Source organism: Cupressus sempervirens, chromosome 8 (genome assembly GCF_028749045.1).
Source record: "Cupressus sempervirens isolate cs-2001-9-10 chromosome 8, ASM2874904v1, whole genome shotgun sequence".
NCBI classification, from domain to species: domain Eukaryota; kingdom Viridiplantae; phylum Streptophyta; class Pinopsida; order Cupressales; family Cupressaceae; genus Cupressus; species Cupressus sempervirens.
Window position 1 is genome coordinate 574,699,938 of NC_143125.1, and position 13,882 is coordinate 574,713,819.

General features: G+C 34.6%; 1 pseudogene; it reads right to left on the reverse strand.

Annotated features, from left to right (window-relative positions):
- Window positions 1-12,585: 12,585 nt before the first annotated feature.
- On the reverse strand, window positions 12,586-13,744 carry LOC149543704 (C4-beta,C20-epoxidase pseudogene; annotated as a pseudogene).
- Between the last annotated feature and the right edge of the window lie 138 nt (window positions 13,745-13,882).

Genomic DNA, 13,882 nt, shown 5'->3' on the forward strand with positions numbered 1-13,882 from the left:
AAGCAGTTAATAACATAGATGAAAAATTATGAATTCCTCTACTGGAAAAATATATGAATCTTCCTCTGGGGTCCCCTAAATTAGAAACAACTTATTGTTGTCCTTTACTAGTAATTTGTGAAAACTATGCCTTTTACCATGAATGGCCTAAGATGGAGGCAAGCGTTCAATTTCTCCTTCATTGGAGAGGAATTGTCGTGGATGAAAGTAGATCATGGTTATAAAATTACCTCAATTTGTTCAATGCATACATTCAGTTAGGAGTGGTCTTCAACAATCTTGATGCCCTAAACTTCTGCACCTTGAATTCGGAGAAAACCAGTAGGGCTAAATTCGACTTCAAATTCCCTTTGGACTTCTATGTGGAGAATCCTAATGATATACCCGAAGTCATCATGGTGTTTTGGAAGTAAGGTGTTATCGCTAGTGTCCTTTCAGGAATTTTGCTTTGTGTTTTGAGAAAGGGTTAGATAAAACCATGGGGTAGAGTTTTGTCATATAGACCATTGTCCCTTCCATTCAGATGGTTCTTAATAGTGGAACTGTAGCTAATGGTAATTCTATTTCAAGTTTGAGTTTTGATTTGTATTTCCATTGGAGGCCTGCAAAGAAAATTTCTTCTCTGCCTTATTATTTTGTTTAGGGCATGTTTATTTGTTTAATATATTTTGATAAGCTTAGGAGAGAATTTTAGATAGCTCTTGATATAGTTTAGAGCTATGGTAACTATATCAGCTTTTTAAATATAAATTTAGATATAGATAGTTTTGTAGTTTAAAGAATTTTGCAAGTTTCATGATTAACCAGATTGATTGGCAAGGTGGCTAGACAAGAAAGCTCATACCTAGCAACTATGCAAGAATTTAAAGAATGTGATGGAATTTCATTAAGAAAGTTTGTAATGTTTCAAAGAGCTTTACACTCAAATAATTGTGTGTAAATTTGATCTCTACAATGTAATATATGGGACAGGAATAATTTGACTAGGGTATGCCACTTTTATGTTGTAATAATATAGGACCATGGTCTTGGGCTAGACTGGAGATTTTCTTTCCCCGTTCTTTCATACCAATGCCCGTTTGAATGGTGGAATGCTATTGTATGTATTTATTTTATTAATAATTTATTATCATGGCCATTGGCCATTTAGTGATTTAAAAATTTAAAAAAAAAAAAAAAAACTAGTTTTCTTTGAAAAAAATTTCAAAACCATGTATTCATCCTTGTCCTCCATTTGGGAGTTGTGAGAATCCTCCTTACTCTCTTACATGTAATTCTTACCTTTTTTATTTTTAAGCTTTGCAAATCTCTTCCCACTTGAGCTAAACATCACCTTTTTCTTTTTAAAATCTAAAGCTCTCTCCTCCTCCTTATTTCCTAAATTGCCCTCCTCACAATGCTTATCAATTTCTATAATATTTTCCACAACTTTTTCACTTGATAGGGTACTCAAAGGACTGGACTTGGCAAAGGATTTTGTCCATTTCTTGGGAGCCTTAATAACAAGAATTGTTCCATAGAGATGTAGATGTTCTTTAAAGAGTTAGAGGGGAAAGGGTTATCCAAGATATCAAAGAAATTAATTTATTTTTTTGGGGGTCCTAGGAGTTTTAATAGGCAGGAGATGTATACAAGAACCAAGGTGATGCACAAAAATGGTGATACATGATAAATATGAGTAGTTGGTGGATAGTAGGGTTCTCCCTAAGGACATTGATGTTCACCAGAGAAGAGAACAAGAAGAAAAGATGTCAAAATATTCCCCATGCCTTAACATGTTAATAAATGCAAAATGATATCTATGATATGTAGTAAAATGCCCTCCAAGAGTAAAATATTTAATTAACTAGTAACAAATGACACTAAAAGGACTAGGGAGAGAAAGTTTATCATACCCATTACCATAACTCACTCTAACCAGTTCCTCCATACCTTCAAAGAACTTATGCCTGAATTTATTATAGCCTATCCTCCCTTTCCTTTCCACTTGAACACAAACACACTCTAGACCTATAGCTCCTTCTAGTAGTTCCAACATCATCATAAATTTTATGCTTTTGATAGCCACCTGACCTATATTCCAAGAATTGGAAAACTTCAAAGAGAGGATTGTGTCGTGGCCTCTCATTGCATCGATATAAGAGTGTAACCATTCTTGAACAAAACATCCATGAATTTTTTTATTTTGTTTCAACTCTTTCCAATGTCTCAATTTAGCACATTTCAATGGGCCTTCCATGGTATTCTTCTTCTGAAAAATCTAGCTGATTTCCTCAAGTCCTATTTCCAACTTGTTAATAGTTTTCTTTGAAACTTCACTCATCATGGAAACTTTCTCCAACAACTAATAACTTGGCACTATTCATGTCATCCATATGAAAAATGTAATTGATAATGATGATATGCAACACCTATCACCTTAGTTTAGTGTTGTACTTCCCAACTCACTTCCATAAATAGATGACATCAAAATTATTTCCAAGATTGGGAAATAAAAGATACAAATTTGGGTGGTGATATGCATAACAAAGCCTCATTAGTTAAACAATAAAGAGCATACATTTTCGGCCGACACACATTATAGATAATTTAGTTTTTTGGCTATGCAAAAAGAGTTCAGTTATTTTTGTCATTTTTGTTTAAATTAAAAATTAGCATTTGATTATCAAATATGAAATAATAAACTCATCTCTATTTTTCTTTTGGGCTCATCATAATTAATTTAAAAACTAATAATCTATAATTTTACTTTATTTTATTTTTGTTGGTCTTTGAAATTGAGTAAGCTTTTATTATATTATTTTGTATTATTTTCTAAATTAGTATTTTTTCTAACTATTCAATTTAGATTGGTTTTTATAATTCATTTTTCCAAGAGGTCATGAAGATATTTTTAAATGATGATTTTATTTTTTGATCATAAAAGGATTATGTCATGTCATTTGATTAAATATAAATATTTTACATTGATGTAAGAGAAAAAGGTTTAAAAAAACCACCTTTAAAATGATCATTTTATTCATATATATTAAATTAAATATGAATAGATAATATTTCTTAGTAAATTTCAAAATAAAAAACTATTTTATTTATGTTGAGAAATCATTATAATTTAATATATTTACATGAAAATGTATTTAAAAGTACTTGTATTATCAAATACATATCAACTCATTGTTGTAAGCATAAAAGTGTGTGAAGTCTAGTGTAATATTAAATGCCATCAATTATGTCAAGAATAATAGGTTGCTACAATGGGCCTTTCAAAATATCACAATCCTAATTTTATATTATTACCTCTATATCACATTTTCTATCCAAAGGCTGATGTTAATTCTTTTGATAGATAAAAACATCCATCTTACTAATCCATAAGTAAAATTTCTTCTCATTAGTCTTCTCGAGTTTCATCTTACCTTCAACTTTTAATTTTCTTAGTCAACCATGACACTTTCACTCATCCACGATACATCCATATAGAGGATAACTAAATACAACATAATTTGATACCACTTGTCAAAGTTTGAATTAAAAATACCTAATAGGTAAATCTTAAAATATCTAAGAAAATAGAGGACTAAAAATACATACAAAAAATGAAATAACAAGATAAAACAAGTAACTTTGCCACCCTCTACAACTTTGCTACCCTTGAACCCATGCCCACTTCCATGTCCTCTCAATCTTGTCAAGGATAGATACCCCCTCCACCCTTACCCCCCTTGTAAGATCTCAACCTCATTTGCCTGGATTTAGAACTGGTTTGAAATCCCTAAATGGTTGCCTTCTTCAACAGGAGGGCCATGTTGTTCTACTGAAAGCTAGAGCCATTTTGGATAACTGTGCTTGTTTTCACCTCAAACCCTTAGGTGGCCCCTTGTTTGTAGCCCCCTTATTGGTTCCCCTAAAGTCAAACTAATTGGGGCCTCTTGTTGGATCCAAGACCCCTATGGATTCTGGTGCTAAACCCATGTTCTCCTTAGGATGCACAAGACTTCAGATTGCTTTACTTGATGCAATGGTGGATTTGATTTCCTTGAGCTTTACCCTATGCCTTGTTAGATAGTTTCTCTCTTTCTAACCTATGGTGGACATGGTCAGAAAATGGTGTTTGATAAAGTGGGAACTAATGAGTTATGTCTCCATCTTAGTAATGGTTGGAGTCCTCTTCTTGTTTGGTTTCAAAGCTAAGAAGGACTAAGATTTGATCATGGCTAGATCTTGGAATTTTGGAAAATATCACTTGATGATGGAAAAATGCAAACTAGGGTTTAACCCAGAGAGGGACCTCTACATATCTACCCCAGTCTAGATACGCTTGCTTGGACTACCCTTGGAGCTTTGGGATGAGTGTGTTTTTATATTGATTAGTAGCTCCTTCTGGTAGTTCACAAAAATGGATTTGATGACTGGTTCAAAGGCTAAACTAGGTTTCACTAGGTTTTTTGTCAATGTGGGAATGAATAAACCACTACCTACCATGGTGGTCCTAAAGTCCAAATGGGATACCTAGATGCAACCACTAATCTATGAGAATGTTGCTTCTTTCTACAAGAAATTTAATAGCTTTGGCCATCTCTTTGTGGAGTATCTGAAGGATGAGAAACTCAAGAGAAAGGTCTCTTCTCCAGGTGTTGAGGTAGTTGAAAGCTTGGTTGTTGTTGAAAGGGTTGTCATGGTCAACACAGAACTACTTGGTTGTGAGGGGGATCCACAGCCCAATGGAACTCCTTGCATTGATAAGAGTAGTAGAACATCCCATGAAGTAAAGGATGTGGTGCAAGGTGTAGGGACCACAAATACGCTCATTAAAGACATTGTCACTCATGAAGAGGGGGAGATTATGGACATGCAAACCTTGGAAATATCACACCCGGGTGATGGTGTACTGGACAAAGAAATGGCCACAGAGGGAGTAGATGAAAGTGGATATATCTTTGTTGAAGTTTCACAATAACTTTTTGGCCCAAGTATTGTTGAATTTTTTCCACCCATTTCAAAGGGCCCTAGCATTGATTTCCTTAGCAATGATTTTGAATGCATGGTCCCAAAGAGGAAGAAAAAGAGGTGGGATTAAGGCAGATGATGGTTCATCTATGAAAGAAGGGAGACCCTCGATTAGGAATATTTGTCAGAAAGAAATAGAAAAGGATATTGCATAGAGGAAACAAGAAAACTTTAAAGGATACCTAGAACCCTAGAAGATGAAGATCATATCATAGAATGCAAGTGGGATGAATAGCCCCAGGAAGCAATATGAAGTCAAACAAAAGATCATTGAACTCAAAACTAATATGATTCTTTTGCAAGAACTTAAAATTATTGAGAAATTTTTCTCGAGAGTGGCCAAGTACTAGATATACCTATAGTGATGTTAATGGCACTTTTGGTGGCATTGCTCCAATGCAAAATCCTAACAAGGTAGTGGGAGACGATATCTGTGTTAGTGCCCAATTTGTCACCACAAATTTCTTTAACCAAACTGAAAATTGGATTGTTTTAAATTTTTATGCCCCCAACACTCGTAATGGTAGGCTTGTTATTTGGAATGAGGCAATCACTGTGGTTGATTCCATACGGCAAGGAAATATTTTATGTATGAGAAACTTTAACATCCCATTATACCCTTCAGAAAAAAATGAGAGGATTGGAGGATTTCTTGAGGAGAAACAACTTGATAGATATTGATTGGCTAAAATTACAAGCATGAGTGCTCAAGATAAGTGTTTCTTTTGGGACCTAAAGTACTCTTGATTGGAAGTTAGTAAATTCTTGAATAAATCTAATGGCCATCTTATCAAAGAGGAGGAAGATATTTTACATGACTTCTTCTATTATATTTCTTTGGTGTTAGGTGATCACTATGATAATATAGTATATTACTCTAGATGACAGGTATGGCAAGGTCCATACTTACCATTTTGTCTTAGTCAACAATTTATGTTATAAGAAAAAGGTGTGTTTCCCTTTCTAATTGCTTTCTTTATTGTCTCTGAGCATAAATTACCTTAGGTCTAACAATAACAAACCCATAATGCATGAGGGTTTGATGAGATTGATTCATTATTGTATCACAAAAATTTTCCTGGATCCAATCCTAAAGAAAATAAGAAAAAAAGGTGTTATTAATTTAGAGTTAGAGGAGGGAAAGGGAAAGGGTAAAAGAATTTTGGGGCATATTAAGGTTAATAAAACCAATGTCAAGAAAAAGAAGATATATATGGTGAAAGTGGATCTTTTATCGGACAATGAGGAGGATGATGATAATCAAGGAGAGGAAGAGGAGAATGTGGGGAACGAAATTGAGGAGATGGAAATGGATATTAATGAGGAGGAAGTAGAAAAACTTGAACTAGTGGAAAGGTTATTTGGAGGAGGTTTGGAGAATCCTTCTTTACTACTTTTTGGGCATAATTCCATCCCCCCCTTGTCTAGAAAATGTAAAGACTCTCAAATCAATTATAGGGAGATGAGTACCCCAGTTTCCCTTGTAAATAAGAAAATAGAGTTAAAATCTCAAAATAAAAATAGTGAGAAAGAACATGAAAGAAGGGAATTTCTAAGGTTGGCTAACTATTACGAGTCTATCAACCATGATGCATTCATTTCCCTTTCTAATGTTGAGACTAACGGCTTTGAGTGACAGTATACTAAACTTGATAAAGACTTCTAAGAGAAGAAAGTGTTGGTGTAAATAAGTATTTATTATTTACACTTAAGTTTACTTATGTTAATGCATTATTTAATTAGTTTGCATTATTTTATTATTTATTTAGGTGAGACACTTAGGAGTTTGTGTACTCTCATAGAAGTACACAACTCTAATTATGCACATGGTGTTTACAACATGGGAGTTTGGATCATTCAGTGAGTTGTCATGTTAACAACATAGTTATTCGAACTCCTAATTTAGCATATGTTGTCTACACCATTGATTTGTGTGCTACACCATTGTAGGCTTATCCTCTCATCATCACACTTAATTCATTGCTTAATGGAGGATAACCCATATTTGGTGGACATGTGCCTAGTTGTATGACTTATCATGATGTTGACTTCTATACATTCTAGAAGCTCCCCTGAGGGCTTTATATACAAGCACTCCTAGTGTACTCTTGAGATGGCATATATGGAATATTGAATACTATACAATTATTCTGATCATACTATGGTCTTATTTGTGCTTGTGTATGAGTTCTTAGTTCCTAGGTGAATTTTGCCCTTAGAAAAATTCTTACATTGTATTAGAGATGAGGGAGATACTCATCACATAGCCATTGGAGACGTTGTTGCTTCATCTCTCAAAGAGACTCGATTCAGATCCAGGGCATTAGCAGCAATTGGGAGCATCTAGAGCTAGATTTGAACTTGCTATTGTGTCTGAAATGCTGATTCAATTAAAATTGACTATAAAGTTGCCTACCCTAGGCATAGTCAAAATTGAGGCCTTTTTTTTGCAAATCGGCACTCAAAGGACCAATTTGCAGCACTGGTATGATCATTTCATATATGTGCATTTAATTTTTAGATCTATATTTTTTTTCATCTGCATCTCTACTATTTTTTTGGATCTACATTATTTTCTAAAAAAATTTTGGCCATCAAGCCATAGGAGAGATTTTTTGTAGGGGAAGATTGAAGCTTGCTAGTGCAAATCAGATATTTGCATCACATTTAGAAGGTCAAAAAATCCCCAGATAGGATATTGTTTCATCCAAATTGGACATTTGAGGCAAAATCTAGAGCCATTTGTTTTTTGGAGGTGTGAAGGCGATTCAGAAAAAATAACAGCAACAATGATTTTCAAATAGAAATATCTCCCTCATATGAACTCCTTTTAGCGAGAATTTTTTTTTTTTTTTTTGGGGTATAATTTCATGATCTACACATTGGTGCAGATGGTTTCAGATCTCTATTTCTAATTTTTTTTGCAACTCCAAAATCTCAATTTTTTCCACTTAAAATGCTTAGTACGAGCTCATTTGGACACATAATCAGGTCCCATTTTTTTTGAAAGTGCTTTTTTTTTGTCTACTTTCTAGATCTGTAATCAGATTATAGGTTTCATAGACAGAAATACTACTTTCAAAAATAGGCCCTAAATTGGCAAGTGACTATCAAGTGCCAAAGCACCTTTTGCGAGGAGGGGGGGGGGTGTTGTTCCTTGATTCTTTGGAGGTTCATTGATTGATCTCATGGAGTCTTTTCATATTTGCTAGTATGGTATTAGACCACAGTTGACAACAAGGAACTATCACAGATGGAGTACTTTGATACTTGACCATCTAAGAGACCATCCAGAATTGCTTCCTTATATCTATTCATTGCCACCACATTTTAATTGGACATATGTTGTCAACCTTTTTCGCTTTCTACATAAAAGTATGAGTAAGGAATCTTTTGCTCCTCTTAGACTGCCACATTTTCCTTATGATATTTGGCTATCTATTTGGGAAGCATATGGAGATCCTTTTGTTCCTCCATCTCTAGTGGACATTCTACATCTAGTCACTCTAGCTACGGTTTCTTCAACTCCAGATGAGATCACACCTCTAGCTCTTGTTGCTCCTACTGATACTATTTCAGCCATAGATGCTTTAGAATTAGTGCCGTAGGACCATTTATGTCTTCCTACACTACCTTCATGCGACGACTTCCTTTTCGTCCTTGCAGGCTTGTTCATGGAGTCTCACACTGAAGATGTGGGAGACATTATTGTTGAAATTCATCTTCCTTTTGAAGTAGATACTTCATCTTTTTCCACAATGACATATTCATGTGCTTCAACATTGCAGGGTACACATGGTCTTGTAGGTGATGATTTCTTGCCAGACATTTCAGCTCTGTTCATGGAGTCACACACAACAGCTATGGGAGACTTTTATGATGATTTCTCGATTCTCTTTGTTGAGGACATATCTTCTATAGTTGTTGCAAGGGCCCACTCTGACCCTCAAGTCCATTCACTAAATGATCAATCCTTCTAGGTTGGCGTGATTGTGGATTCTCATTTACAACATCTATAGGAGGTCTCTTTCACATTTGAGAAGACTATTGGTTTCCTAAAGCAGGTTCTTCATCATTCCTTATTCAATCTGTTCTTCTCTTTAGTAGTATTGGAGGAAACCATCATCAGTATCGACACAGGGACTTTTGGACAGGTATCAGTGATACCGATTATCATAGAGATTCATTTTCCATCTATTTCTTCCAAAGGGGAGGGACGTCATTTAGAGGTCATGGTTTAGCTTCTACATTGGAGTATTTCTCACTAATTGGCACACTACTTTTAAGGGGGGACTACCCTGTCTCCTCCTTCTCTTTTTTGGGGGGGACTTTTCCTCTTAGGGTGTTTTGTCCTTCTCCACTTTTCTCTTGTATATACTTGTTGTATGTCATAATGGGGGGTCTTGATTACTCCATCCATCCATACATCCCTATTCATCTATATTTTTCAGGGAAGGTTTTTCCCATGAGGTTTTCCCTCTTTCTCCGCTTTATGAGAGATTTGCATATCATTATGTACATGGGTACCTAACATGGCCTAGTAGCTAGGACCCATCTTGCATATCATCCTAGTTTTCGTAAGCTTAAGGGCATTACCCTAGGTTGCACTTAAGGGTGGGTGTTGGTGTAAATAAGTATTTACTATTTACACTTAAGTTTACTTAGGTGAATGCATTATTTAATTAGTTTTCATTATTTTATTATTTATTTAGGTGAGACACTTAAGAGTTTGTGTACTCTCACAGAAGTATGCAACTCTAATTATGCACATGGTGTCTACAACATAGGAGTTTGCATCATTCACCGAGTTGTCATGTTGACAACATAATTATTTGCACTCCTAATTTAGCACATGTTGTCTACACCACTGATTTTCCTGCTACACCATTGTAGGCTTATCCTCTCATCATCACACTTAATTCCTTGTTTAATGGAGGATAACCCATATCTGGTGGACATGTGCCTGGTTGTATGACTTATCATGATTCTGACTTCTATGCATTCTAGAAGCTCTCCTGAGGCCTTTATAGACATGTACTCCTAGTGTACTCTTTAGATGGCATCTATGGCATATTGAATACTATATAGTTATTCTAATCATACTCTAGTCTAATTTGTGCTTGTGTTTGAGTTCTTAGTTCCTGGGTGAATTATTCCATTAGGCAAATTCTTATAGAAAGAAATGAGGAAGGGGAGAAACTTTATGATTTACACTATGGATTATGATGAGTCCAATGTGAAACTCATAGAATATGATGTTAAAGACTTGCCTATTTACCCTCCCTATGGAATCTTGGAGACTAAAAAAATCCATCACTTTCTATTCCCTCAAAATAGAGAAATGATCCTTCCAGTTTATTAATGTTTGGAATCTCAAATACAAAGATTTAGAGGGAAAAACTATAGAATTGGAGATCAAGGGTGGTGAAAAGGATAAAAAGATAGAGGAGAGGGGAAATAATGGATAAGGGGGAGGAAATTAACCTGGTGCTGCATTTGGATGAACTAGAAAAGGACTACAAAGAGGCTTGACTAAGAAAAAGAATGTGCTCCAATAGGATAAAGAAATAGAAGAAGGAGGTTCAGACTAACCAAAGAAACATAAAGAAAATCATAGAGGAGATAAAAGTTATTCACAAGGAGTTGAAAGAAAAGCTCAAAGATCTAGCCTAATGTGCTTTCCTTTGTGTTGTGTTTTTGTTCCTTTTGTGCACTTCGTTTTAGTTAGATAGCGAACTAGTTTTTGGCCATCTAGTTTTTATTGTTGGTTTTTGCCAAGTTTGGCTCATTGTGGTTTTCAGCGTGTCTTCTAGGCAAAACATTGTTCCATTTCAGGACTTTGTGCATTCTTTTAATGTAATTTTTTTGGGGTTTCAAGTTTCCTCTATAAAACATGTTTTATACTTAATAAAAAATTAGTTATATTAGCTAGATTTTTAGCCACATAGGAAACTTTGCAAAATTCCTTGGTATTTTATGCTCTAAAATTTTTTAATCATATAGGTTGAATCTTCACTGATAGTTTTAATTGAGAAACCTATGGGGACCTTTCCACTTAAGCAATTAACCATGTTAAGGTACTCACTTTCTTGCTATATCTTATTTATCTTCTTGCCTTCAACTATCTTACTTCCAATATAGGCCTAATATGTCATGGCTTATGAATTTCCTTAGTACATAATGAGAGGGCTACCTGAGATACAACTTACTAGTGACAATATTGAAACTTATTTTTTTAATATAAGATCTAATTTTTAAGGGACTTAAGACTCTCAATTATTAAATATGTTAAGTTTTTTTTTCCCCCCTTAATTGTTAAATCTATTTATTCAATGAGGTTCTACTAGTACCATATATGGATAGATATAGCTATTCCACATGGCATGGATCTCAATGAGTAATATGGTCAAATATAATGTAATGCTAATAATCATAAGGTTAGAATTAAACTATTTGATTCTTCCCATTCATTATGTATCAATAAGAATTACTTATTCAAGGATCATGGTATAATAGGATGGAATATTATAGTGAGAACAGTAAGTTAAATTGTAATAGATAGATTAGATTGAATTTGTTTCAGTTTTTTTATTATAATTATTTTATGTCATTTTTTCATTGGATTCAAAGAATTATAAGGATTTTACTTATGTCACAATTGTGGCTAAGACTTATTTTATGACTAAATTATGACATTATGTTTTTTTTCCTTTTTCTTTTTTAAATTTATTTATTGTGTATTCAAGTTTTCTTTTCTCAGAAAATGTTATCAATTGTTACCTTTACTATTCAACTACATATTGATGAGGACCTTCATTAATTAATGATATATTCTAATCACTTTATACTATTAGTTTATGGATGTGCATGATCTAGTTATTTAGAATTCCATTTTGCCTATCTTTTAACGAGTAGTAAAGGTAGAATGTGGTGTAACTTGTTTGGTTTTTTATTTATATTTTATAATTGATGGCTCATTTGACATGTATGAATTGTGTGCATCTTCCACTTTTATAAATGAATTTAATTGAAAATGAGAAAAAAATTAAAAATACATCAGTTCAATATAAATTGGATGGATTAAAAAATTATATGAAAGAAGAATTATGTCATGATTGTCCAAATATTAATTTTGTGTCATTTCTAATCTACTAATTCTAACATAAGAAAGAGAATGAAGAAAACAATTAAATGAACACAATCAAAGTTATAATACTCTAGTTTTTAATTTTATTTAAATATAACTTTTTTTAAGTTAAAAAATTTATACTATTAATTAAATAAATTAAATCAATATTAAAAATAAAATAAAATAAAGACAAGACTACAAAATATTTAATTTGAGTAGGCCCGCCTGAACTGAACATCTCAACTGGCATACGGCCTTTAGTTTACTTTATATATCAAACCTTTATATTTAATAATTTAGAAAATGTATTCACATGTTCACATTTGGTTTCCTCGATACAGGTGAACCTGAAATTCTTTTATTCCTATAGATTTGCTATCGAATTTCATTAAATAGCGAATCGACCTATACTCAAAGCCTTTAAATATGAAACTAAATGCAGACTGTCTTTATACGCCGGCGAATATCTCCAAATACTTAGCCCTCTCAGTATTTTCCTTTGGCTTCTGAGTGTATTGCTTGAAGTGCGAGTATAAGAATGGCTTGTAACGCCTTGGATTCTCCTCGTTCACAAGCTCCTCAGGCGCCAAGATTTCCACGTCCTCTGGAAACCCACTAAAGATTCCAATTGAAACGCGATCTTTACTGCCTTTGTAAACAACACGATGCTCTGCGCTGCGGTATCGCCCGTTACTCCACGCCTACAAACATTAGACCCTAATTCTATTCAGACCCTAATACTAAAACAAGAGACAACTCAAATGGTATGCATAGAGATTAAAATGTCGTACCTTGAGGGAATCTCCCAAATTGACCACAAATGAATGAGGGAGAGGTTTCACATTCAACCACTCGCCCTCCTTGGATCGAATCTGAAGGCCTCCAACATCATCTTGGTAAAGAACTGTGAGCAAGTTCGGATCTGTATGAGCAATAAGCGCTTCCTGCCCAATCGATATTTTAGTTGATGGGTAGCCGTTTATACGCAACACTGCACCGCGGTTTTCAAACTGAGAGTGGTAGAAAGTGGTGGCATCCAACCCCAGGCTTGCAATGATCATTTTTGTGACTATCCTTTCAAGATTTGATACGGACAAAGCGTATGCTGCCATGGTTTCGCTGCAAAAGTTGTAGCCATAAGAGAGAGAAAAATGAATTAGAGTTAAATGGCAAAAGAGTTTAATTAACATACCAGAAAATTGGGTTTCCTTGTGGAGATATCGGTGCATATATTTGGGCAATGGAAGCCGGATTTGTTGGGTCTGGAAGGCGAAAGGCCTCAAAATTTGGACTCCGGTAATAAGCGTCGTACGTATTACCTGTTGTCGAGAGTCTCCCTTTGACCTCCGTTGGCAGGGACAATATATCTCGGCAAACACTCTCAGCCATTTTCACAAGATCTGCTGGAATTCCATGGTTGACAACCTGGAAAAATCCCCACTCTTTGCAGGCCTTTCTCAGTTTGGCGAGGACTGGATGATCTCGAAGATGGGTCAGATCTAGACCATCCAAGTGTTGTAGAAAGCTGGAAATGTCGATCATGGGGAGATCGACTTCAGACACAGTGGATTCAAGAGAAGAAGGCATTGTGTATCTTTCTGCTATGACACACGATAAGATGAGAAGAGTTGTATGACTTGTATCGATGTTTCACCTTTAAGTAAGGTCTTGCAGAGGCGGAATATTTAGACCTCGCTTGGACGTATCGTTAGTCTTTTTGGCAAACTCCATTGTTGAAATATCTAG